General features: G+C 38.5%; 1 protein-coding gene across 2 annotated transcripts in view; it reads right to left on the bottom strand.

Moving 5' to 3' along the window:
- Positions 1-27,255, bottom strand: part of LOC127427381 (rho GTPase-activating protein 27-like) — a 68,056-nt gene that overhangs the window by 30,073 nt on the left and 10,728 nt on the right. The gene's annotated exons all lie outside the window — the stretch shown is intronic.

Below are 27,255 nucleotides of genomic sequence, written 5' to 3'. Positions count from 1 at the left end.
CCCTCTGAACAATTCAAGCTTGACTTACCACCTGTTTTCTCCAGGGGGCAGTAAGCGAAACTCCAGCTGTTTGGACAACACGCTAATACAGAGAACAAACCACACTCACTGAGAGCAGACAGCACAAGATGAGATCACGTTCTTGCATTCAAACACAGCTTGATGGAGTGGAAATACAAACGCAGGTATCTCAAGACATGTTTCAAACTATGTTTAACTTGACACAGAGACCTAAAAACGGTATGTTATATACGCAAACAGAGACGCTTCAAAAGCGTCTGAAGCCCAAATTATGACGCAGGTGTACACTGACGCGTCCATAGACAAGCCCTCATGATAAATCTATCTCAGACTGATTGACGAATTCTGTGAACTGTAGGCCAATGAAATGCAGATGACATGAGTTCAATAATATGGAAATAAATAATATATTACATACTAAAGCCACTTTTTGGATTGTCTTTTTGGTAAAACTTTACAATAAGGTTCTATTCGTTAATATTAGTTAATGTATTAGGTATCATGAACAAACAATTGACAATATATTTTTACAGCATTTATTCATCTTTGTTAATATTAGTTAATAAAAATACAATTATTGATTGTTAATTCAAGTTAGTTCATAGTGCATTAACTAATGTTAACAAACACAACTTTTGATTTGAGAAATGTTGAAATTAACATTAAGATTTATAAAAGCTGTAAAAGTATTGTTCATTGTTTGTTCATGGTAACTAATGTTATTAACTAATGTTAACAAATGGAACCTTATTTTAAAGTGTTACCATCTTTTTTAATGCTTAACTCATGTGCCACAATGATGTAATGCATTTTAATGTAATTTTCTATAATATATACTTTATTTAGAATTATTTAAATATAACTATTTATAAGTATTTAATAATTATTTATTGAATTATTATTTGAGGGGCTTTCTTAGCAAATATTTATATATGTGATTAATTGCAATTAATACAATTAATTAATTAGCATACCATGTAATTAATTCGATTACAAATTTTAATCGATTGACAGCCCTAATGAAAATACTCACTTAATCAAAAGTATAACCACAAGACATAAACAATATGCCTGTTAACATGATTTTAGTGTGATAAAAGCAGTAACTAACCTTTTATGTGTTAAGTTACAGCCAATGTTACATCTTTGTTGCCATGATGATGTAATGTCAACAAACCCTAATACGACAATTTAAACGACTGTACAGTTCAAATAATACATGAGTTTTTATAAGCTTCACATTTCTGCCTTTAAACCTTCCATATATTGTCCCCATTGACTTCCATTGTAAGTGCCTCACTGAAACCTAGATTTTTGCTTTTTTTTTTAAGAATAGGAGGGACGAGTCGAAATAATTTTTTCTGATAATCAACATTCTGCCACAAATGCTGTCGATTAAGCTTAACTTGTATTGAACCCAGAATATTCCTTTTATTGTTCACTGTTAGTTTTCATACATAATGCATTTACTAATGTTAATGTATAGAAGTGTTATAAATGAACCAATATTGCATGTAGTCTCTCAGTTAATATGGTCATGAAAACATGAACATAGATACAGTCGGCAACACGTCATACACTGTGGCGTAGTTAAGCGTGGGAGAATGCCCTGTTACCATAGTTACTCATGCATCCCTATGAGGGGAAACAGTAACTGAAATATGCAATGTTAATATTGCATATTTTTGTGCAAATTACTACACAACGGCTTTCCGTCACGTTTTTCATTATTAAAATAGCCACATTTATTTTGGATATCTCATTCTGTTTTTCTCATAGGAATGAAAGAATAACTATGGAAACAGGGCTTCACTTTCCTCCCTGAGTGGGCGGGACCTCCTTGCCGACTGTATATATGGAAGTAGATCCATATGACACATTTCATGGTCCCACTTTTTATTAGGTGTCTTTAACTACTGTATACTTAAAAAATTAAGCATTTGAAAATGTACTTATTATGTACATAATGTACATGTTGTTCTGCAAAACCCACAAGATTAATTTGCTCGATCAACAGCAGACGGGGGTGTATGTGGAAAGCTTTTTTGAAAACTTTGTTTATTTTTGAAATTTGGTTTGTTGGCGCAGAAATTTCACACTTCAGCTTTAAAGACACCTAATATACAGTGCATCTAATATCATTAATAGTTGGAATATATCTCTTACTAACTTACAAGTTACAGTAAAATTGCATGTCATTGCTAAGGCATTTCCTCTTGGATGTCAATAAGACATTCAGCAGATGTCTTTGAGATGTTTATGATTTAGAATGTTTATAAATCTGATCTTTTTAAGATGTTTAGCAGATGTTAATTAGATTGTGATGATTTCCAGATGAAAAGATCTAAAACAGACATCTCGGAGTCTCAGAGTACTTGTGCTATCTGGGGAACCTTATTGTATAAGTGTTACTGTATTTATCTTGGGAAAGTGGACCAAAGATATTGATGACTCATGCTGCACTACACAGATTTTTGTCCAATCAAATGCTCTCTAGAATGAGAATGTCCCTCCCCCTGCAACAGACCTCCAAGTAGCAAATCATAGTTCATCGTTATGACAACTAAAGCCTATTGGTTATTTAAAAAGAAGGACAAGCCCTCCCACCTAGACTTCCTGTTTCCAAACAAAAAACATCAATACATGTCATTAAATTGCAGTCAAACCATTTCTTGAGATCATATCATATCTGAGCCATGTAGTATCCTTTCCCACTTGCTTCTGGGCTGTTAGCAATGACATGTACAGTAATTTTCCTGTACTTTTAAGTAAGTTTGGACTCTTTTAAGAGGAAGAGTCCAACTATTAATGAAATAATGACGTCTGGGTGATGTACATGTGCTATCAGGGTTTTCATTGACACTAGTTAATGCTCGGGCATTATGAACTAACCCTGATAGCACACGTACATCACCCAGACATCTATTTGATGTGTGATTGCATCTAGAAGACTTAATTTTTACGTTGTTTGCTCATTTGCAATACGTCTATAAAACGTTTCCTCCCGGATGTCAAGAAGACATTAAGCAGATGTCTTTGAGATCTTTGTTTATGATTTAGAATGTTTGTAAATCTGATCTTTTTAAGGCAATTAGCAGATGTTAATTAAAATGTGATACTTTCCAGATGAAAATATTGCAGGGATGTATGTGTGCTATCTGGGAACAATGATATTTCACTGATATTTTGCATTTATTAAACTTGGTTAATTTTAACTTATCAAAGTACTATTATTCATTGTTTGTTCATGGTAGTTCATGATGCATTAACTAATGATAGTGTATAACATAACCTTTAATGTAAAATATCAGCTAATCAGCGTTAACTGATGTAAACGAATACAACCTTATTGTAAGGTGTTACTGACTGTACATTTTAAATGCATATATCTGCTAAAAGGGAGTTTTGTCAAAGATTATAAGCAAACTAGCATATAGATGGCCTCAAAGCTAACACACATGGACTAAATGCCACAAAACACAAATTTTGAATTCATGGAGTCTATGGTATGTGTCTGGCTGAAACACACTTGTAAATGTGGTTCAGGCAACCTTTTACAGTGGTTTTGATCCTATGTAAATATATGATTGTGTGATGTCACAAACATTTATACAACAGCAAAACAAACACTGGACTGAACATCTGCCTTTTTACTCTTCTCCCACAATCCTTCTCTATGCAAACTTCAACATTCACCAATGTCAAGCTCGGAGGGACGCTTCACATCACCGCAAAGAAAAACAAAACAAAACACTCCCTAACCTGAGGAACTTCCAACACCCACACTACTGTCGCATGCTTTCCGTAAATGTATGTTTTCAAACTATTAAGGTCATTTTTTACTAGACATTAAAAGGATTACTTTCTTTCTTTCGTGGAAAGCAGAAGGAGACGTTAGGCATAATGACAACCTAAGTCACCATTCACTTTCATTGTATGGAAAAAAAAAAAGATGTGAGAAAAAGAAAGGACTAACATACTGCCGAATATCTCCTTTTGTGTTCATTTTTGGGTGAACTATCTCTTTAAGCATAAGCATTACAGAAAGAGAGCACTTCCTGTGCACGCTGAACTCAGGAAACACAACAAGTGTTCACAGTTAAAAAGAAAACCACAAGCAGGCAGCACAAACGTTTTCATCTTTATTGTTCATCCTTTTTACAGCTGGCCACAACCCCACCAGATAAACCTCTCATGGTCCAGATTAGAGAATAAATGGAGCATGTTTTATCCTACATGTACTGTATAGGCCTACTATATTAATGATGGGGGACTGCTATTATGATTATCAGTGTTTGTGACATACTGTATGTTGCTGTGATGGACATCTTGTGGTGGTGATAGCCTGGTAGTGCTTAGGTTTAGGGTTGGGGTTTAGGTAAGGGGGTAGGGTTAATAAAATACACATTCCTGTTGAGTTTATCACATCATTAACAACTAAAAATACAACATGCTTTTGACACCACCTTGTGGACACCCAGAAACTGGAGCTCGCACCTGCCCATGCTTTCAACAACACTTCCAAATTTGTCCACTGGGGGGGTGGGGGGGTGGGCAGTGATTCGAATTACAGTAAACATAGACAGATTTCAGCAGCAGAGCCTTCGAACTACTGCAGCCGAAGTCACTGTGTGATCGATCTGTCTCAACAAGCCACATGATTGAGGTATCATTTATGTCCGCACAGATGAGCTAGGCTCCTGTTGAGCACTGTTAAGGGTTTGCTTAAATGAAATATGAGCAATAGTAATAGCGATGCTTGCCTAGGGCTGGGCAAGAAAATAAATGTATGAGATCGATGATAAACTTTGTGAAAATATTGTGTCTGTGTTCTTCTTCTAGACGATCAGATCAGATATATGTTGCTAAAAACGCAAGCAGTTCTGCAAAGTTCTACACACAACTAGCTGACTGAATTAGTCATGAAATCAGACTGTTAGGAAGTATTAGCAGGCTAGTGGCTACCTAAGCCCTGCTGTCATGAAAACTGGCAATGAGGCTCGGTAGCCGCTAGCTAGCTATCCGGCCAGTATGATATTGTTGTGTATTGAACAAGATAGCACTGACAGTGCAATATACAGTTATCGACCAAACACAACAGCAACTCTGACATCAACACCATTGCTGATTATTTATGTACTATTTAGTCAAGTGTTTTTTTTCTTCATGATCCATAGCACTGTCACAGGCAAGAAAGTGTTTCTTCTTCAAGTGATGTTTATTGGCGGTCAGCAATCCAGCTCATGGTGCATTACCACCACCTACTGAGCTGGAGTGTGGAGCATCACAAGAAAGTCTTTCAGTGGAGTCAAACATCTGCTGAAGAAGATGAAATTGGCAAAATTTCTTCAAAAAGAGCTCACACACCTTATGTAGGATTAAATCCTAAATTGAGTCTACTTTAAAGGTAGCTTACCATCTGGAGTTTACTTGTGAACAAACAAGTTCACATTCATTCTTGAGGTCTAACAAACATGTGGAATGAATTTCCTCCCTAGTTAATGATATGAAATGTATATCATGATGAATATCAAACAATATGAAACAAAATTTCGGGATGACATGTGGTGCTTCTATGACACTTTCGGCTCATGTGTAAACTTGCATGCTTTTCAGAACTCATACCCCAGTAATTTGCATCGCAAGTGCAACGCTCTGTAAGTTGAGCTACAGCCCAATTTGATCGCAATCAAATAAGCTGGTAAATGTAGTTGGCTATGTATTGCAAATGTTACAATGTGTCGCCTTACATGACATGCACTATAGTAAAAGTGTTTAGATCTCATATAGCATTTTGTAAGGAACAACACGAAAATACGTGTTTGTGAACTGATAATCTGCCATTTTAAATATAATTTGTATCAAAGTGAATAAATGTCATTGTTGTTTTAGCGATTCTGGTGTTAATTTCACCAGGAAACTGCCGCAATACTCACAACGAACTACATAAAAATAATTTTGCAAAAATGTAGGTATAGTAACGTGTTTCTGTGACACCGATTAGGGAGATCTGGATGTGGCATGGATGTGGGTTCTAGAATGGATGGCTTTATGCTTCATCTTACTGCAGTGCTCAGCTCACCTGCAACCTCGAGAGAGGCCTGTAAAACGAAACACCTCTCCTGAGATATGTCTGAGAGAGAGAGACAGAAAAAGATACAGAAGAGAAAGAGAAACAATACAAGCACAGTAACGGAAATAAAGCAAGTCTCACTTGTTCGTCTATATTTACCAGCCCTGCTTCAGACCAGCTTAGCCACGAATGTCAAAATGCTTCAACTGACAGGAAGCAGATTTGTTATTTTAATTGTCACAAATAATAGGCACACAAATGTCTGCCACTTACATCAACAACATCGTCTTCAGCTTATTATGACTGATGAATCAGGACTGAGAGAAATCTGGAGAACTCTTAAAACATGAGTTTAAGCAAAGGGAGCAATTAAATCCCCAGCCTTAAATGTATGCCATACTTTTGTGAGATAAAATTAGATGATCTGTAATGCTCTTGGCCAATAGAGACACCCACACAACCTGTATTAGTCATTTTAGTAGGCTAACCCAGAGAAAAAAAGACAGTATGGATGGTTAGGTAGAAGCCTATTTATTTTTTTAATGAAAAAGGAACTGACAGTCTCTTGCTGTAAAAAAAAAAAAAGTATTTGGACAATTAAGCAATGCTTAAAAATGCATGATTGTCATTTCATTTGCCAAAAAAAAAATAATGTAAAAATGGCTCAAAAAGTGAAGTTAGTCCTGATAAAGTCAAGCATCATATGTTTGCAGATGCCCCTTGCTTTGATATTATGTTGTCTATTGCAATGGCATTTTGACATTTTTAAGTGCGAAATAGTTTTTGTGGCATTTTTATCACATATAACTTTTTGAAGGTTTTGAATGATACAGACCAACTCAACTGGTCTTAGAAACTGCATAGAAGAAGCATTTTAAATGGAGAAGGTCAGTTCATTGCATCTGTTTCATAGTTTCTGAGAGTTTTACAGAGTTGGATGAGTTTTAATAAAGTTCACACATTTTACTAAGCATATTTGCACTTGGGAGCGTCTCAACAGGAAGAGACAACATCCTAGCTGAGAACAACACAAGCACACTTCAGCGATGTTTAACGCAAGATCCAAACTAATTTAACACACTGAAACATTTGGTATTGAAAATCTTGATTTTTCCAACTCACTGCTTATAGCCCATAAACACCACACAATAAGTTATAAATTAAAGAGTCAAAACAACTTCCAAATACTAAGTAATGTCAAAGTGACAACCAAGAGCCAGGACCAGTAACGTCTGTGCCTGAAAGCCCAGTTTGAGGGTTTGGAGTCGTGGACATACCTGGGTGTTCAGAGAGAGGGGCATTGCGCTTCTGGGTCGGTGGTTGGACCGGATCTTTACGTAATAATCCACCATGTCTTTGTTCTGATCAGTCAGTATGGCCATACAGCTGATCAGACCACAGTTAAACTCCGAGTTATCCAACAGCGAGCATGACAACAAACAGATTGACCCATAGTGGCATACCCACGTTTACACACTCACTCATTCACACACACATGCATCAGCAACCTCTGCGTCTGCAGCTGATGTTGCCACTAATGAACGTCTGTCTGAACAGCTACTCTGCTGGAGTCAAAGAGGGAGGGGGCAAATAAATAGAACAGACGGAGGGAGAGAGACAGACAGATGCAAGTATGAGATGCAGGGCTGTATGACAAAATCGAATACAAGTATGAAAGGTTTGAAAAGAAAGAACAGGTTTGATCAGTTTTATTGCTGCCAAATTAAAAAGTAAATGTTGACATGGTAACCACCATAGACACAAGAGATGCACCGATGTATCGGACAACGTCACTATCGGCCGATTATAGCAATTATTGTTGAAAAACCACAGATAATCGGGACCACAGATAATTTCGAATATTAACTGATGCTCCTGACCCGTATCTGCATGATTTTATGCATCGCACTGCTGCCACACAATTGGCTGATCAGATAATCACATGAATAAGTAGGTGTACAGGAGTTCCTAATAAAGTGCTCGGTGAGTGTATATTTCTTTCGAAGTAGTGTAATGATCAGTGATTTGAAGCAAGGTAGCATAAAAAACAGAACCACTAAACTATCAGTATTGGAAGATGTTGTTCTAAATAATGAGATATTGGTATCGGCACACAAATTATGCAACAGTGCATCCCTCATAGACACTGAAGGAGACATGTCCTCAACAATATTCACCATAGTGGTCAATCAATATGGGTTTTTCGATGACAATTCTGAAACATTTATTCATTTGTTTCCTTTCCAATACATACTTGGAAACAAGTGAAGATTTTATAGGGTGCATCACCCTATCTAATATATTTATATACACATGAAGGCTTAAATGATTTTTTTTTTTGGAAATGTCAGAGTTCCTCTTTTTCCCCCCTCGTCCATTGAAACAAAACCTACACCACTTGGGTCTTTTCCCCCAATTTTTAACTAATTTCGGCTGAACTGCCAAAAATGTATGCATGCCTTTGTTCATAAACAAGTCATAGTTAAAACTATAATCTAATTAGTCTTGGATTTAAAATTAACATGATAAATAATTCAAGTGCAGCTCAACAGACAGTCTCCCCAAAAGTGTTTGTTAACAAAAGCCACACTTAAAATGAATGCCAATGCAATAGTGAAACATGTCCATAGTTGATGTGACGAACTACATTGTGGTTACTCAGGACACATGTGTGAACTGACTTCATACGTCCACTAAAACTCACCTTGACACCAGTTAGTTAAAAGTCATTGTAAAAATAGTTTTAAAAAAGTGACGTTTTTTCTAGATCTAGCATCATCTGTAAACAGATGCCACTTGGTTTGATATTTGGTTCTTTACTATAATGATATTCATAAATGTTTACGTGTGGTTTAAGTGTCCAGATACATTTGGGGCCACTGTACAAGCCTGTTAGACAGGTTAAGCAACATGTACTGTGAATGCCATTATGTGGTAGTAAATTTTTGGTAGGAGATTGTGCAGTAAAGGTCTTAGAATAAAATAGAGGAACAGGGTTAATACAACTGTGCTGGGTTGTGACTTGTGGTCAAAGTGAATGTTTAGCAATGTTTAAGCAGGAAATATCTTTAGGAAAGGGGGAATTACTCAACGGTTGTTCTTCCACACAGTGTAGTGAGCAATGCCGCTTCCTCCTTTGCAATGTAATCTGGTTTTGCAAATTCGAAATAATGTTTCTTTCCCTGTCTGTGGTTGAGAGTGAGTGTTAAAGATCCTAAAGTGTGTATATCACTCATATCATCAGCTTTACATCCTTTATACTCCTTCTAACGCTGGAAAGTGAGGCAGGCCATGCATTTAAAAAGTTCCTGGAACAAGCCTTAAGAGAAAAAAGTCACCTGTGTTAGTCATTACTATTCACAGGATGTTTTGCTATTCAAATGTTTAACATAATAGGCTACAGCTATATGAACTTGCTCTTACCTGAAAGTCTGGGCGGAGGCCTGATCTGCCCTATACTACCCAGAAACACAACATTACCATTACAACACCAACAACAACGCTAGTGTAAAATGTTTGTACGTAACCAGTGTCAGAAATGCCTACTTTTTCATTTAAGGAATAGTTTACCCAAAAATTTAAATTCTGCATAATTTATCCTCATGTCATTCCAAACCCGTATGACTATCAACTACCATTTTTTCTACAGTTGATAGCATTTGATAGTCAATGTAAAACTTAAAAAAGGACCCCCAAAAATCATAAAAGTAGTCCATGCAGACTACTATTTTGTTTAGCGTTAAAAACAAGTTATCACTTGAAAACAGGTCTCATAATGTCAAGATTTACTCTAAAAAATGACTTAAATTTCATGTTGTTTCTCACCGAAACCTATCACATGCCTTCAGAAGACACACAAGTGGTGATATTTATTCATATATATTTTTCCTTTTGTGTTCTGCATAAGACAGAAAGTTTGTAACAACATGAGTGTGAGTAAATTATGACAGAATATATATATATATATAATTTTTTTAAATTTTTTTTTTTTGGTGAACTATTCCTTGATATTTATATAATGATATTTTCCTTTCTAGAATTAATTTTCAGGGGCATTGTTTACCTTTCAAATGGGATATTTTCTAAATACAACACAGTGTGTTGTCCATTCAAATCAAATATCCCAATTGAATAATTAATTGAAATGGTAACTCCAGTGTTTAAATCCATAATTGTATAGATCTAGAATAGAATATTATGAAATGCATCAAATATGAAAGGAATAGTTCACCTGAAAATGAAAATCGTCTCATCATTTATTCACCCTCATGCCATACCAGATGTGTATGACTTTCTTTATTCTGCTGAACACAAACGAAGATTTTTAGAAGAATATTTCAGCTCTGAAGGTCCATTCAATGCAAGTGAATGGATGAAGCTCCAAAATCAAATAAAGAGACCATAAAAGTAATCCATTTGACTCCAGTGGTTAAATCCATGTGTTCAGACACAATATGATAGGTGTGGATGAGAAACAGATCAATATTTAAGTAATTTATTATCATAAATTCTCCTCCCTCCCAGTAGGGGGCGATATGCACAAAGAATGTGAATCACCAAAAATAGAAGAAGGAGAAAGTGAAAGTGAAGGAAAAAGGATTACAAAATGTATCTGATTCTCACCCACTCCTATCATATTGCTTCAGAAGATATGGATTAAACTATCAGAGTCGTCTGATGTGCATTTTGGAGCTTAAAAATTTTGGCACCAATTCACTTGCAGAAGAAAGAAAGTCATACACATCGGGGGTGGCATGAGGGTGAGTAAATGATGAGAGAATTTTCTTTTTTGGGTGAACTATTCCTTTAAGCTATCTTTACACTGCAAAGGTGGCACAGATGCTGCATCTGAAGTGGCATTGTATTTACACAGACTGTTTAATGCTGCTCAGAGGTGGCATAAAAATATTTACCCAGCAGTTACAAATGCATAAATAATGTTACGAGAGGAATATTTAAAATATAAAATTATAAATATAGAAATATGAAATGAATGAAAATAAGAAGTTATACTTTTAAATATTAAACTAAATTATGAAACATATGCTCTATCATGACAAATGCAAAGTTTAGGGCTGCTCTGATGCTGCATTTCATTTAAACAGAACCAGAGCAATATCGGAACTTCCTTTGATACTAGGGGCTGAGGTGGGTCAGAGCAGGCATAATTTAGTCTGGCTTTTGTGTCTTTTCACAGAATTTTAAGCAGGCACAAAGCAGGCTTAACTTGCCTGTGTAAAGATGCCTTTAAATAACCAAAAATAGAGGAATTCCCTATGGGGGCATGTTTTGCCCTGAGCCATGGTTCATTTTGTGCCGTAGAATTTTTTTGATAATGTGTAACACAATGTCCTGCACTTTGCTATTTAATTTTAACCCTGAGGGAATTTATATATTTGATTTACAGCTGCTAGAAGCAACTTAAACATCAGTGGTATGAAATCTGCCAACTTCAAGAAGAAGCAAAAAACATTTTCTGGTTTTAACTCACAGTTTAAATACCCTGTTGCGTATTTGGTCACATGATATACCATCAAAATGGAACAGGATCATTCAGTCTGTTTGAGAGAAATGTTTGAATCATTATCATCTGTGGAAACCTGCATAGATGCTTTTTCATGCTATATTGCGTATGCATAACATTGGCGCCTGACTACAGCATTGTCATGGGTATTGAGTTACTCTTGTTGAGTGGGGGGGGCACATGGGGGGCCAGGCTTCTGCCAGTGGGGCCACTGACCCCCACTCTAGAACTGCCACTGCCTCCCTAACCTAAAACTTTTGCTTGAACCTAATCAATAGTGTTTTAAAATATAAATGAGACATTAAAAAGACATCCTTACCTAATCAACGCCTAAACTTAAATATTAGTGTTTTAAAATGCAGAAGCAAAATGCACAGTTTCTAAAGCAACCGCATCATTTTGTGATGCTTCTATGACTCTGTCATGTCACCTTGAGTTCATGGCCGGACTTGAATCACAGTCCTCCGACTTGAAGACCAACACTCAATGAGGTGAGCTACCACACAAACTAATTGAGCTGGAGTAAGTGTTTATATTGTTTGTTGGTGGGTCTGTAATATAAGCATTAAAATGTATTGTTTTTCAAAAGATTCGTAAATGTGTAAAAGTGTGTCGATATCATAAATAAGCAGGGTCTGAGTAATAGAGAGAAAAATAAGTATCTATAAAGTCATAATTAGCCATTAAATCATGATTTGAGTGAAAGTGAATGAAACTCACAGTAGTTGTAGTGCCTCTAGTGTTAATTTTACCTGGAAACTGCAGGGAATTGTACCTATCGGGACATGTTCAACAAGTTTAGCAAAAATGTTTATTGAGTCACGTTTTCACTATGAGACCAGGTTGCAGCGAATAAGCTGATTTAATACAGTAAAGTTATCAGCGTTTTGATGTGCATGTTAATGCATTTATTGTGAGAATGGGTGCTGTGTGACAGTATGTTAGCTACAAAACATAATTTCTGTCATACTGATGGCCAAGGAATTTACAGCTGTAACAAATTCAGAAAGAAGCAATTGTACTGTGCACAAAGGGGATGGCATGCTGCTAATTACTTAACCAAATTAGTTATCAACCAATGAAATTGAAGCTGCAGAATCGGCAGCTTGAACTCAGTTCCTCTCTCTTCACATACACACAGAGGAGCCATTCAGGGGGCCCAGCAGTACCCCTATCTGTGTTACATCACCAATCATGGCCTGGAATCCTGGATGACCTCACTGAATACTAAAGATTTGGGCTTGTGTGAGCTGCCAGCACACTGGAGCCAGTATTTGCTTATCATTCCTACTTATGGAAGGTACCTTTTTCTCTGCTTCTCTCTCAAACATATGTGTAAACTAATCCTAGTAAATCAGATCTGGAGGAGAGAGCACAATCTTGCCATTCATGACTCCTCTCTAGGGTTAAAATTTGACACAGTTTCAAAAAGCATCAGTATTTTCAAAAATTTGCTAAAGGTGTTCTGAATGGTTTCAGAGTCTTGCTATAGTGTTGCTGGGGTGTTCTGGGTGATAGTTTGCTGGCCCAAGTAAAAATCCCCAAGTCTCTATATTCTGGTCTGATCTTTTTCACCCATTTTAGCATCCACCAGGTGGATATCATCCAATCACTAATCGAAGTAGCACAAAGCTAAAAAAACAACACATGTTTTTCTCAACAAGCATAATTTGAAGTATCTTTAATGTAGGTAGCACAGACGGTACATGATTAAGTTACTGTAGGGTTAGGGGTTTGTTTAAATTATGAGCAACAGTAACTGTGATGCCTGCTTTAGCAAGAATCTCTAAAAATGTGCTGTCAATAAAACCATAGCCTTGATGAAATAGTTTCCTTGACATCACATCCTGTTAGCATGAAGTGTAAAGGTGACTTAAAGTTGCTGAACCATACAACGCAACAACTAACAAACAAATGCCATCGTAAAACAGGAAGCATACCAAAGTATTACATTTATGATTTTAGATTAGCATAAATAAGAGCACCAGCATCTACAATCATTTTAAAAGCCCACATAATTTGACTAAGCTCAAGATAACTGATAAGAAACAATCAAAAGTCTTTGAGTTTAGGATGTGACGTAGATCAAGTACGAGAAAATAAATACTTAAAAACAAGACAGCATTCAGTCCAAGTAGTGTCACCAGTTGTATAGAGATGATTTGTGACAAAAATCCCCTGCAGAAAAGCAGAAGCAAAAGAATGCTGACCTTTCACCAAGCAGATAACAACAAGTGCAAAGACTGAAATTCAGATATTGTGACCTTTAGAACAGGGGTATTCAATTAAATTACCAAGAGGTCTGATCTCTACATTCTACACAAGCTGGATAATAATAGCTTACATAGTGTCACTAGTCAGTATGGCTATACAATTAGTACTGTTTATATATATATATATATATATATATACACACACACTGCCACTCAAAAGTTTGGGGTCACTTGACTGAAATGTTTCTCATGATCTTAAAAATCTTTTGATCTGAAGGCGTATGCTTAAATGTTTGAAATTAGTTTTGTAGACAAAAATAAAATTGTGCCAACATATTAATTTATTTCATTACAAAACTAAAATTGTATTTTAAAAAAAGTTTTTGAAATGGATGACTTGGACCAAATAATAAAGAAAAGCAGCCAATAAGTGCCCAATATAGATAGGAACTCCTTCAATACTGTTTAAAAAGCATCCCAGTGTGATACCTCAAGAAGCTGATTGAGAAAATGCCAAAAGTTCTGCAAATTCTAAGCAAATAGTGGTTATTTTGAAGATGCTAAAATATAACATATTTTGATTTATTTTGCCACAACATAATTCCCATAATTCCATTTCTGTTATTCCATAGTTTTGATGACTTCACTATTATTCTAAAATGTGAAGAAAAAAATAATAATAAAGAATAAGTGACCCCAAACTTTTGAAGAGCAGTGTGTGTGTGTGTGTGTGTGTGTGTGTGTGTATGTGTGTGTATATATATATATATATATATATATATATATATATATATATATATATATATAACAATACAGGTATTGTTTGTTGATGTAACTTTGGTTGTTAGTTCAAGTTTATGTCAAGTCTATTTCAAGCCAAGTTCATGTTTGTTTTATTTACATTTGTAGTTAGGGTTTATGGATTACACTGTTGGAATATATTTGCACTTGGGTTCTTTACTTCCAGCAACAACGTTACAGAATACCTGACTGACAAAAATGAACCCAGCAATCCAACTCCTATGCCTACATCAGGGGAATCGTCCCCTGGAGGATTACGTGGAGGACTTTTGCACTCTGGCATGCCAGGTGGACTTTAATGAGGTTGCCCTCAAAGACATTTTTCATTTCTATCTCTTTGCTGATGCCAGGAGGTCAGAGTACCCACAGCCTGGCTCAATATATCGACCTCGCCCTGCAGTTTATTGGTTCCACGTTCACTGTGGGGGAGGCGGATGCCGAGCCAGAGTTCCACGTCATGGCCGCCAAGCCAGAGTTCCACGTCATGGTCACTGAGCTAATGCCATCTTTTGCCCCGGATCCTCAGCCTGCTCCATGCCATGTCACAGCAATGTCTCCGCCTGCTCCATGCCACATCACAGCCATGCCTGAGTCCACTCCATGCCATATCATAGCCACAGCTGAGCTATTGGACCTGGAGATGGTTCCTGCCCTTGTACCCACCCTATGGACACTTCCTCATGATCAGACAAGGGGATTTTCCGACCTTCCGAATTCACCTAGACCCTCCGAGCCCTGGACTCCGCCTTGGTTCTCTGATTCCTCAATTTCACCTTGGCTCTATGTCCCTTCGGCTCCACTGTGGTCCTTCGGCCAATCGGCTTCTCAGGTCCCTCGTCCCTCCAGCTCCGCTTTGGTCAGTCAGTCACCTTGCTCCGCCTGAGCTCTCCTATCCCACAGCTACGTTTTGTCAATCTGAGCCTGCGGCTCCACCAGGGACCTCCTTCCCTATGGCTCCGCCTTGGTCCTCAGTCCCATAGCTCCGCCTCTGTCCTCTGATTTCCCCCAGTTCCATATCGGTCCTCCGAGCCTTGGGCGCTACCTCGGTTCTCCGAACTTTCGGCTCCACCATGGTCCTTCGAGCGGTCGGCTACTTTTCAGGCATCAAGTTCCCTGGTGTTGCCTCTCAAGTCTCTCACGGCCCTGCCTTCCAGGGCTCCGCCCCTCGAGCCTCTCAGGGCCCCATTTTCCATTAACTATTCCTGGCCATGCCCCATGCCATGTCTTGCCTAGCCACACTTCAAGAACTCCCCCCCCACAAGCTCCCTACAGAACTTTGGGTTTATGCCATGCTTAATGTGTTTTGTTCATGTGTTGGGGTGTCGGGAGCCGGCCCTTAATGGGGGGATATGTCATGTGTATTTTGTTGGTTCATGTTTTTCATGTCTTATTTTGAAAATCTAGTTCCTGTTTCATGTCATGTGGTTCCCTTGTCATGTGATTTTCATGTTTCCCTCCATGTTCATGTGTCTTGTTTTCATTGGTTGATTGTCTTGTTCTTTGTTTATTGGTTATCCTTGTCATGTGTTCTCCCATGTTCATGTATTTAACCCTCGTGTTTTCCATGGTCCATTGTCAGGTATTGTTTGTTGTAACTTTGGTTGTTAGTTCAAGTTTATGTCAAGCCAAGTTTGTTTTATTTACATTTGTAGTTAGGGTTTATGGATTACACTGTTGGAATAAATTTGCACTTGGGTTCTTTATTTCATGGTCTTGTCGTTGCCAGTGCCAGCAACATCGTTACAGCAGCAATAGTACTTTGTAAAAGAAAAGTCAAACTGTCAAAATAGTCTCTTCAAAACTGGACAGGGATGAGGACATTGGCGGCCCAGAGACCGCCAAAGTAGTGGGGTCTGAGGGATCTTCTACCAATAGATTATCATCATTCGAGGGCACTTGGATATGAATATTAAAAGATATATGTACATTTTATATATATATATATATATATATACTCTGCGACCACTTTACTAGGTACACATGTACACCTACGTACAGTGCATCCGGAAAGTATTCACAGCGCTTCACTTTTTCCACATTTTGTTATGATACAGCCTTATTCCAAAATGAATTAAATTCATTATTTTCCTCAAAATTCTACAAACAATACCCCATAATGACAACATGAAAGAAGTTTGTTTGAAATCTTTGCAAATTTATTAAAAATAAAAAACGAAATCACATGTACATAAGTATTCACAGCCTTTGCTCAATACTTTTGTTGAAGCACCTTTGGCACCAATTATAGCCTCAAGTCTTTTTGAGTATGATGCTACAAGCTTGGCACACCTATTTTTGGGCAGTTTCTCCCATTCTTCTTTGCAGGACCTCTCAAACTCCATCAGGTTGGATGGGGAGCATCGGTGCACAGCCATTTTCAGATCTCACCAGAGATGTTCAATCGGGTTCAAGTCTGGGCTCTGGCTGGGCCACTCAAGGACATTCACAGAGTTGTCCCGTAGCCACTCCTTTGTTATCTTGGCTGTGTGCTTAGGGTTGTTGTCCTGTTGGAAGATGAACCGTCGCCCCAGTCTGAGGTCCAGAGTGCTCTGGAGCAGGTTTTAATCAAGGATGTCTCTGTACATTGCTGCATTCATCTTTCCCTCGATCCTGACTAGTCTCCCAGTTCCTGCCACTGAAAAACATCCCCACAGCATGATGCTGCCACCACCATGCTTCACTGTAGAGATGGTATTGGCCAAGTGATGAGCGGTGCCTGGTTTCCTCCAGACATGACGCTTGCCATTCAGGCCAAAGAGTTCAATCTTTGTTTCTCATGGTCTGAGAGACCTTCAGGTGCCTTTTGGCAAACACCAGGTGGGCTATCATGTGCCTTTTACTGAGGAGTGGCTTCCGTCTGGCCACTCTACCATACAGGCCTGATTGGTGGAGTGCTGCAGAGATGGTTGTTCTTCTGGAAGGTTCTCCTCTCTCCACAGAGAAATGCTGGAGCTCTGTCAGAGTGACCATCGGGTTCTTGGTCACCTTCCTGACTAAGGCCCTTCTCCCCCGATCGCTCAGTTTGGCCAGGCGGCCAGCTCTAGAAAGAGTCCTGGTGGTTCCAAACTTCTTCCATTTACGGATGACGGAGGCCACTGTGCTCATTGGAACCTTCAATGCTGCAGAAATGTTTCTGTACCCTTCCCCAGATCTGTGCCTCCATACAATCCTGTCTCGGAGGTCTACAGACAACTCCTTGGACTTCATGGCTTGGTTTGTGCTCTGACATGCACTGTTAACTGTGGGACCTTATATAGACAGGTGTGTGCCTTTCCAAATCATGTCCAATCAACTGAATTTACCACAGATGTACTCCAATCAGGTTTTAGAAACATCTCAAGGATGATCAGTGGAAACAGGATGCACCTGAGCTCAATTTTGAGTGTCATGGCAAAGGCTGTGAATACTTATGTACATGTGATTTTTTTCATTTTTTATTTTTAATAAATTTGCAAAGATTTCAAACAAAATTTTTTCATGTTGTCATTATGGGGTATTGTTTGTAGAATTTTGAGGAAAATAATGAATTTAATCAATTTTGGAATAAGGCTGTAACATAACAAAATGTGGAAAAAGTGAAGCGCTGTGAATACTTTCTGGATGCACTGTATTCATGCGCTTATCTAATCAGCCAATCGTGTGGCAGCAATAGAATGCATGAAATCAAGCAGATACTGGTCAGGAGCTTCAGTTAATTTTCACATCAACCATCAGAATAGGGAAAAAATGTGTCTCGGTGATTTTGACCGTGGCATGATTTTTGGTGCCGGAAGGGCTGGTTTGAGTATTTCTGTAACTGCTGATCTCCTGGGATTTTCACACACAACAGCCTCTAGAGTTTACTCAGAATGGTTCCAAAAACAAAAAACATCCAGTGAGCAGAAGTTCTGTGGACAGAAATGCCTTGTTGATGAGAGAGGTCAATGGAGAATGGGCAGACTGGTTCGAGCTGACAAAGGCTTTGGTAACTCAGATAACACCTCTGTACAATTGTAGTGAATTTTATTTTCAAAAAATGTTAAATTAACAATTCTTTATTGATTCCATGCTGCAAATCAAATAAACACAACAGTAAATGCAAAATCAAACCACATGAAATCACAACTTTTCCCCCCAAACATTAACCCCCCCACCCCCACCCGACACAAGCACTCCAGTGGTCAAAAGCCAACTGACAAAGACACACAAATAGACAACAAAACAGAAAATATTTAGAAACATAAATAAAAAATACCCCACTAGTCTCTCTCCGCTGCCCCTCCACGAGAGCCTTCCAAAAAGTCTAGACAGCTTCCCCATTTCCTGATATACATATCCAGGTTGCCTAGCCTTCTATATACCATCTCCTCAAACGCCGCCACCCTGCCCAACTCGACACACCACTCACGTAATTAGGGTGCATCAGTCGACCTCGATCCCCTGAGGATTACCCACCTGCCAATCATCACACCGGTCAGGACTCAGCTCTCCATATATCCATCACCCATATTCAGGACAGCCCCATCACCCAAAATACACAGTCTGGGGCAAAGTGAAAATTGAGTGTCCACTACATCACACATAAAGCTCTGAACCCTCAACTAAAATTCTTGGATCTTAACACATCCCCAAAAAACATGGGTTGTGTCCCCGTCTTTTGATTGGCATTGCCAACAGGTGGGAGTGTCTTTAAGACCAAGCCTATACAATCTAGAGGGGGTCCAATAGAATCAATGCAAAATCTTAAATTTCATCAGATGCACCCTTGCACCTCTAGATGCTGACTTGATGTTTTTTAGAATCCTAGCCCACACTCCCTCCTCCAATACCAAGTTTAAATCTTTCTCCCAAAATCTCTTGAGAGAAGTTGAAACTCCATCCCCCAGACTCTGAATTAACAAGGAGTAATACACTGATGCCTCATGACCTTTTCCAAAAGCAGTACTCACCACTTCCAGAGTATCTCCCGCTTTAGGGGGGTGTATGCTACTCCAGCAAGTACAGAGCAGGTGGCGCAGCTGTAAATACCTAAAGAAATGAGATCTGGGAATCTTAAAATATTGAACCATATCTTCAAAAGATCTCAACACTCCACTCTCATATAGGTCACAGAGCATATTAACTTCCCTCACAATCCACTCTGACCAGCAGAAAGGGGACTTATTAATACGTAATTTTGGGTTCAGCCATATGCTCGAGGCAACATTTAAATAAATGTCAGAATTAAACACTCTGGACACTTTTGTCCATACCGTGTGCAAATGCGAGATAACGGGGTGTGACTTAACTTCTCTGTTTAGTTTAATAGAAAGGCTTTTCAATGGCAAAATAGGGGCTAGAACTTCCTGTTCGATACAAAACCAGGGAGGGGCTCTCTCAGGTGGAAGCGACCAATGAGCCAAATGGCTGAGACCGAATGCATAATAATAAAACAAAATCTTGGGTAAGCCTAGCCCACCATTGTCAATCGGCCTATGTAATTTATTGAAATGTAATCTGGGATGCTTACCATTCCAAATCAATGATTTCACTATATTATCAAATTGCTTGAAGTAAGAGAGGGGGACATCTACAGGGAGAGACTGTAGCAGGTAGTTGAATTTTGGAATACAATTCATTTTAATAACATTAACCTTCCCAATCATAGATAAATGTAATGAAGCCCACCTGCCCACACCGCTCGAAAACCTTTTTATTAAGGGGTCAAAATTAACTCTAACTAAATCACACAACTTTGCTGGGAATAAGATGCCTAAATACTTAATGCTCTGTTTGGGCCACTGGAAGGCGCCTGGCAGAAAAGCCATTACTGGGCAGAACACTGTCAGAGCCAAAGCTTCGGATTTAGATTAATTGACTCTGTATCCTGAGAATTTAGAAAAGGAATTAATAATTCTGTGGAGGCAAGGCATAGATCTAGTAGGGTCGGAGACGAATAATAAAATATCATCTGCGTAAAGCAAAAGCTTATGCGCCATACCTCCCGCTTCCACTCCTGGAAAATCATCTTCCTTTCTTATCGCAGCTGCTAATGGTTCCAGGGAATGACAGAACAATAAGGGGGAAAGAGGGCAACCCTGCCGGGTGCCCCATCCAGAGTAAAAATAATCTGAAATTAATCCATTTATTTGTACCACCGCTAACTGGGTGTATATAAAGTAACTTAATCCATCCAATAAAAGTATTCCCGAACCCATATAATCCCATTCTACCATATTGAATGCCTTTTCGGCATCAAGTGAGATGGCAGCGACCGGAGTCTGATCATTCGCCACTGACCACGTAATATTGATGAAACGCCTAATGTTATCAGAAGAGCTACGGCCCAAATAAACCCCATCTGATCTATATGTATAAGAGATGTCATAACTTTATTTAATCGGTTAGCCAAAGTTTTTGACAATATTTTTACATCTAGCTGGATCAGGGAAATTGAACAATCCAAAACAGATGAAATGAGGGATTTAGATATATATATAAAAATCTATTCTAGAATAAATCTTATGGACTGATGAAAAAAATGTATAGCCCCTACCTGATGGGTTCAAATGTCTCCAAATATCTGTAAGACCAAGATTTTTACACATACTGTGAAGCATCAATGTTGCTCTAGGGGGCTTACACACTTTTGCTTCACTATGATCAAGGACTGAGTCTATCAAAAGATTGCAGTCTCCTCCCAATATTATATCATGAGGGGTGCCAGTGGCTTGCAACATCCCTTCAAGATCTATAAAAAGCCCTGATCATCAGCGTTAGGTGCATAAAAATTAGCCAAAATCAACCTTTGCCCATGAATTTCTGTTAAAACATTAATGACTCTTCTAATTTATCTTTAATCTGTTTGAGACGTTTGAATTGTAGATGTTTACATATCAATGTAATAACTCCCCTGCTCTTACTTGAGCCGGAACTAAAGAAAACATGTCCACCCCATTTCTTCCCAAACTTTTCAGCTTCCTGCGGGGAAAGATGCGTTTCTTGAATAAACACTATATCATATTTCTTATGTTTAAGAAAATAAATAACTAAATAAATAATAAATGACATATGAGAAAAAATAGATTGCGTGTCAAAAATAAAATTATAAAGTCCACATTCCAACATTGGTGCAACAATCAACCCCTGAACATTCCCCAGAAAAAAAAAAAAAAAAACAGAAAAAAGAAAAATGTGCGCATTAACCTCGCGCACGACAGTGCCAACTGGCGTCCATCCCTCTAAACTCAAACAGTCCATGTACACCATGTACACGAGAGTCCCCGTGACAACTTTGCTGTTGGATTGCTCAAGTCCGGTGCTTCTGTACAGATTTTGTGAGACAGAATTACACAACAAAAAAATAATCTATAAAACAAACTTCAGCCAATAGGTGGAATAAGCACAAAGAACGTGTAGATTCATCCATATAACTGTCCCGAAGGTGTGTTCCTCCACAAAACAAGCTCCAGCCGCTAGCGGAACCAGCAAAAAACAAAAACAAAAAAAAAAGCCATTCAGTTTCCTCAGGCAGTCAAACGAATGTTCAGTGAGCCAGCCCATTTGGCAGTTACATGAGTGTAACAATAGGAGGCATAAGCACAAATAATGTGCAGATTCATCCACAAACTGTCCCGAAGGAGTGTTATTCCACAAAACAAACTCCAGCTGCTAGGCGGAACCAGCACAAAAAGAAAAAAAGGTGCTCAGATTCCTCGGACAGTTAAGTGAATTCTCACTGATTCAGGCTCACTTGGCTGCATCGAGAGCATCACACAATGACTTACTTATGCCATTGACTTTATGAAGGACATTGCTTACTGTGGACATGTAAATATTTTGCAGCCATCCTTAGTATCTATTCTCAATTTGGCCGGGAACATCAGTGCAAAGCGACCTTCCGTTGATGTAAGAGTTTCTTGCATTCCTTGAATCGATCACGTTTCTCTCTTGTCAAATTCGCAATGTCTGGGAACAAGAAAATGCTGTGGTTCTTCCAAGAAAGCCTTCCTTTACTCCTCGCCTCGTGTAACACGAGATCTTTATCGGATGATCTTAGAAATTTGGCCAGAATTGATCGGGCCTGTCTCCCTCAGCGGATCTCCGAGCTGGAACACTGTGAGCTCACTCGATTTCCAGCTTATGGCCTGTTATGTCGAACAGACTTGGGAAGAGCTCGTCTAGGAATTTCACCATATCTCGGCCTTTCTGAACTCTCCAGGAAGTCCTGTATGTGTCTGTTTGTTAGTAAGTTCACAGTAGTTTAATTCGCTTCTTATTCAAATTCTGGTAAAATGCACCTCCGGTGCTGTTCTAAATGCATATTATAAGTGAACCAAAATATTGAGCATGTACATCTGAGATGTTGTTCTTAAGTAGCGCTCAAATATTGCGCATCGCTGTGAAGGCTAAAAATAGTCGTGAGTGCATCACCCAGCCTGTGCTTGGGTTTGTGTCAACAGAGCAGCACCATTCACTAATGCGCTGGCGCTGCGCATACTATATATTTACTTATTAAACACAGCCTTTTGTGATTCACAGAGCTATCGCACGTCTTCAAGTGGCTTTGAATAAAATGCATGAGTCATATGAACTGCTTTAATGCTGTTTTTATGGTTCTTTTATGTCATTTTTGGAGCTTGACAGTAACAAACATGACTAACACACAGTATCGGATTTGGATCGGGCTCGTCGGACCGATACCCGATCCGTCTAAAAGCTTCAGTGTTGGAGCCAATACCGATCCAGGTATCGGATCGGTGCGTCCCTAGTATTAAATTAATGAATTAATGAATACATGTAAGCTTAGAAAGTTGCCCCAACCTTATTAACAACAATGCTGAAAAGATATGCAATGTGCATGCTACGGATCCATAAATCAGCATCATAAATGGCCATAGCCATTGACAGACATAAATTTAACATGTGTAATATGCACACAAACCAAACCACGTACAAAGATGTTCAAACACAATAACAAGTAAAAGAGCAAGTCTCAAAGAACTATGCACATGATACATATTACACATACCAGTGACATTTAGTCTTTCATCATTATTGGGGCACAGACAAAAAAGGTCATTATGTCTAAGGGCACAGACAAGACACAGACTAAGACTAATACTGATGACTGTGCAAGACTCTTGCACAACAGTCATGAGGATAATGTTTAGACATAGTTAGAAGATGCTCTACAGCTCTCATAGACAGAAGACATTGAAAGCCCTTTTCGTAGGGCTGGCTACCAGAAGAGGACACATAGAAGCCCAAAGTTTTCATGAGCCTCTGTCTGAAGCATGAACTCAGGATGGAGTTCACCAAAATGACCTGCCATAAACTTCCAGCCAGACTATGATGCTCCTCACTGAATGATACCTATATCAACTTGGTCAAAGGAGTGACAACACTCTCTTAAACTACATAGAAAATGTATTAACCACCAAAAGCCTTCATCGGCCAAAATCAAAGGACAATGCATCCACGTGTATTTCCTCAGGTAATTCGGGATGACTTCAAGGACTTTAACAATAAAACTTATAATTCATAGAAAATCATTTTGTTTAATCATTGACCCATAACACTTAGTTTACTAATTTTAACCACTAATAGTTCTAAACATAATAACTAATATTGGCATTATATTCATTCATTTTCAGTTATAGCATAATTTCATGTACAGCTGCTTTGAAACAACACCTGTTGTGAAAAGCGCTATACAAATAAAATTGACTTGACTAGACAAAATCCTCAGTCAAGTAAAATGCAACAACAATAAGAGTATAATAGACTTAATGGACACTCTACTTCCATACTGAATTACCAATTTTATTCTCCAGTCCAGAAGCAAGACCAATACTTCTCCTAATAACACATGCATTTCCACAGAAATTACAAACTTGCACAGCCCAAAAGAGAACTGAGAAAAGAGAGCTCTTGGTATTTGACTGCTGCCCACAGCAGGGGGCAGTTTAGTTGTGTGTTATTTTATTCTTTTTGAAAATAACTGCTATATGGCATGAAGTAATAATTGTACTGTATATAACTAGCTATGCAACAGCGAGATGACTTTTCTGAAACTTCATGTACACTTAAATCAACCCAATACTGGTGAATTACTGACAAGTAGCAACCCTCATTAGACATTTTTGCAGTAGAGTTCATAAAACTTTCATTTTAACTGTGACCACCCTTCCCTCTAGCACTACTGATAGTGCCTTGCGCAAGCAACCTCCAAGACCAGGGTTCTGGTTCCGTGGAATCCAGAAAGTAATTGCGTTCACATAAACAATGGTGAGTGTGATTCAGAGGTTGCACTCCATTGATGGTTAGGTTTAGGGTTGGGGTTAGGGTACATTAAATATGCTTTCCTGTTGACTGTGTTACATCATTGACAGCTAAAAATACAACTTGATTTTGGTGCCACCCTATGGACATTTTAATATATTCAACAGCACTTCCAGCTTGGACCACCGGGGGCAGTGATTTGAAAGTCTGATTTCAGCAGCAGAACATTCGACCTACTGTCGCCAAATTAATTGTGATAAGTTTGAGCTATTGGAGAGTTGTTTTACATTATGAGAGTTCTCTACTATTTGCCTCACATTTATTTGGTGAAAAATGACCAAAGTCTGTGTAATGGTGGCCAGCTGATAGATAGCTGTGCAATGTGTATAAACCTCATTCTCCTGACCTCAAGAGGTGCACTAGCGACTGACACTAGAGGCTGTAGCCTTTAGCCTCCTTGTTAGCGCACCTGCCTCCCACACTGGAGACGCCGGTTCGAGTCCTTTATGGAGTGGGTAGAAAGGAGTGTAACAATGGTACCGTGACCCGGATGGGAGTGAGGTTTTGGGGGGTGAGTGTAATGGTGGCCAGCTGATAGATAGCTGTGCAATGTGTATAAACCTCACTCTCCTGACCTCAAGAGATGCACAAGCGACTGACGCTAAAGGCTGTACCCTTTAGCCTCCTTGTTAGAGCACCCGCCTCCCACGCCGGAGACATCAGTCTGAATCCCGTACATCTGTCTAGTTCTATAATAGTGGTGAGGCACTGGAGGACGGAGAGAACTGAACGTGTTGTAGAGCAATGTACTGCACTATTGTGCTAAAATTACACTCCTCACCTATAAAGTGCTGTCCTAATTACTTAATGGAGCAAAGAGATATAACAAGCACATCACGACAGCCGTAAAGAGACTTCATGATAGAACATATGGTATTACCTTAGGCTTACAGAATTTCAGCAACAATAATTAAGTTAATTATAAGTGATTTTTTTATTTTTTTTTTTTTGCATTGCCAAAATTGTGGTCATACATTTAGAATCACCATTCTAACGTTTCAAAAATGCTATTATTGTACAAGTATTTCAGTTGCAAAGCACTGGCACATTTTAAAATAATTTAGGTTGCATTTTTCAGCAGAGGTTTTTAGGAAATATGTATATTTCATAAGAGGTGAGATGTCGCATTAGTTTTTATTTAACGGATCTAGAATAGATTCAAATGGAGAGTTTGAAAGTTTGTGTTTACTCTTCTGTTGACAGTTTTACCATGGTTGAATTTCTCCTGTCTGTCATTTTCTGGATTGTTTGCGCACCACCCCCTGGAATAATTTTCCAAGTACTGTTCTATGCTTCCTGTTCTTTTGAAAATGCACATATGTGTACAAAATGTGCACTAAACTGAGTATTTTTACTTACAGAATCTATAAGTCTTAACATACTTAAGTATATACTGTACTGGTCAAATACTTGCATGCACTTTCAGGGATGGGTGTGAATGTACTGTAGATTCTGAGAGATTAAAAGTTTTGCAAGTATACTATCCATTTAAGCACACGTTTGATCTTCTATAAAAGCATGATTTAATTAGATCCAGTGGAATTACTATACATCTCTTTAGTAATCCTAAATTACTCCACCAATGCTCACACTCACATGTGACACTCCTGTCGTGCACATGCAGAAAGATCTGGGGTCTTCCAGTGCACAGCGCCATGTAAGATGCATTAGCATAAGATGACCTACATATCCAGGACTGCACACCAGCGCTACACATTGTGCCTGCTGAACTGAATGGCACCTCAGCCATGCCAATGCTGAAACCACCATCACTATGGAAACCAGAACTTCACTGGCAGTCCTCCAGAGTTTCTTGTGCTATCCCACCAAACTAAGACCCACAGACAAGACAGCACACACCGATTGAAACTTAAAGAATCTAAAAGAATACTGGTTCCTGTAGCTCAATTGGAAGAGCATGGTGCTAGCAATGGCAAGATCATGGGTTTGATTCTTAGGGAAAACACAAACTGATAAAATATATCTGAATACACTGTAAGTTGCATGGAATAAAAGCATCTGCCAAATGCATACATGTAAAAGTAAATTACACACACTGTATAATGAAGAATTACATTAGCAACATATTGCTCTAGCCCTTTGAGAATTTTGTTTTATGCTGTACTTTTTATTAGAGATAGACTGGTTTGACTGCTGTTTTAAAGCAGGGGTGGGGAACCTTTTTCCTAGCAAGGGCCAATCAGGTATTTACAAAATAATTTGCACTGCAGTTATTTCTAATGGTGGGTTGAAATTTATATACAGGTGCATTCTGTATGTGCTCAAGGCAAGCACCAAGGCACAAAAATGAAAGGGGACTT

Source organism: Myxocyprinus asiaticus, chromosome 36 (genome assembly GCF_019703515.2).
Source record: "Myxocyprinus asiaticus isolate MX2 ecotype Aquarium Trade chromosome 36, UBuf_Myxa_2, whole genome shotgun sequence".
Lineage (NCBI taxonomy): Eukaryota > Metazoa > Chordata > Actinopteri > Cypriniformes > Catostomidae > Myxocyprinus > Myxocyprinus asiaticus.
The sequence above is the reverse complement of the archived record's forward strand: the minus strand, read 5'-3'. Positions and strand labels throughout refer to the sequence as shown.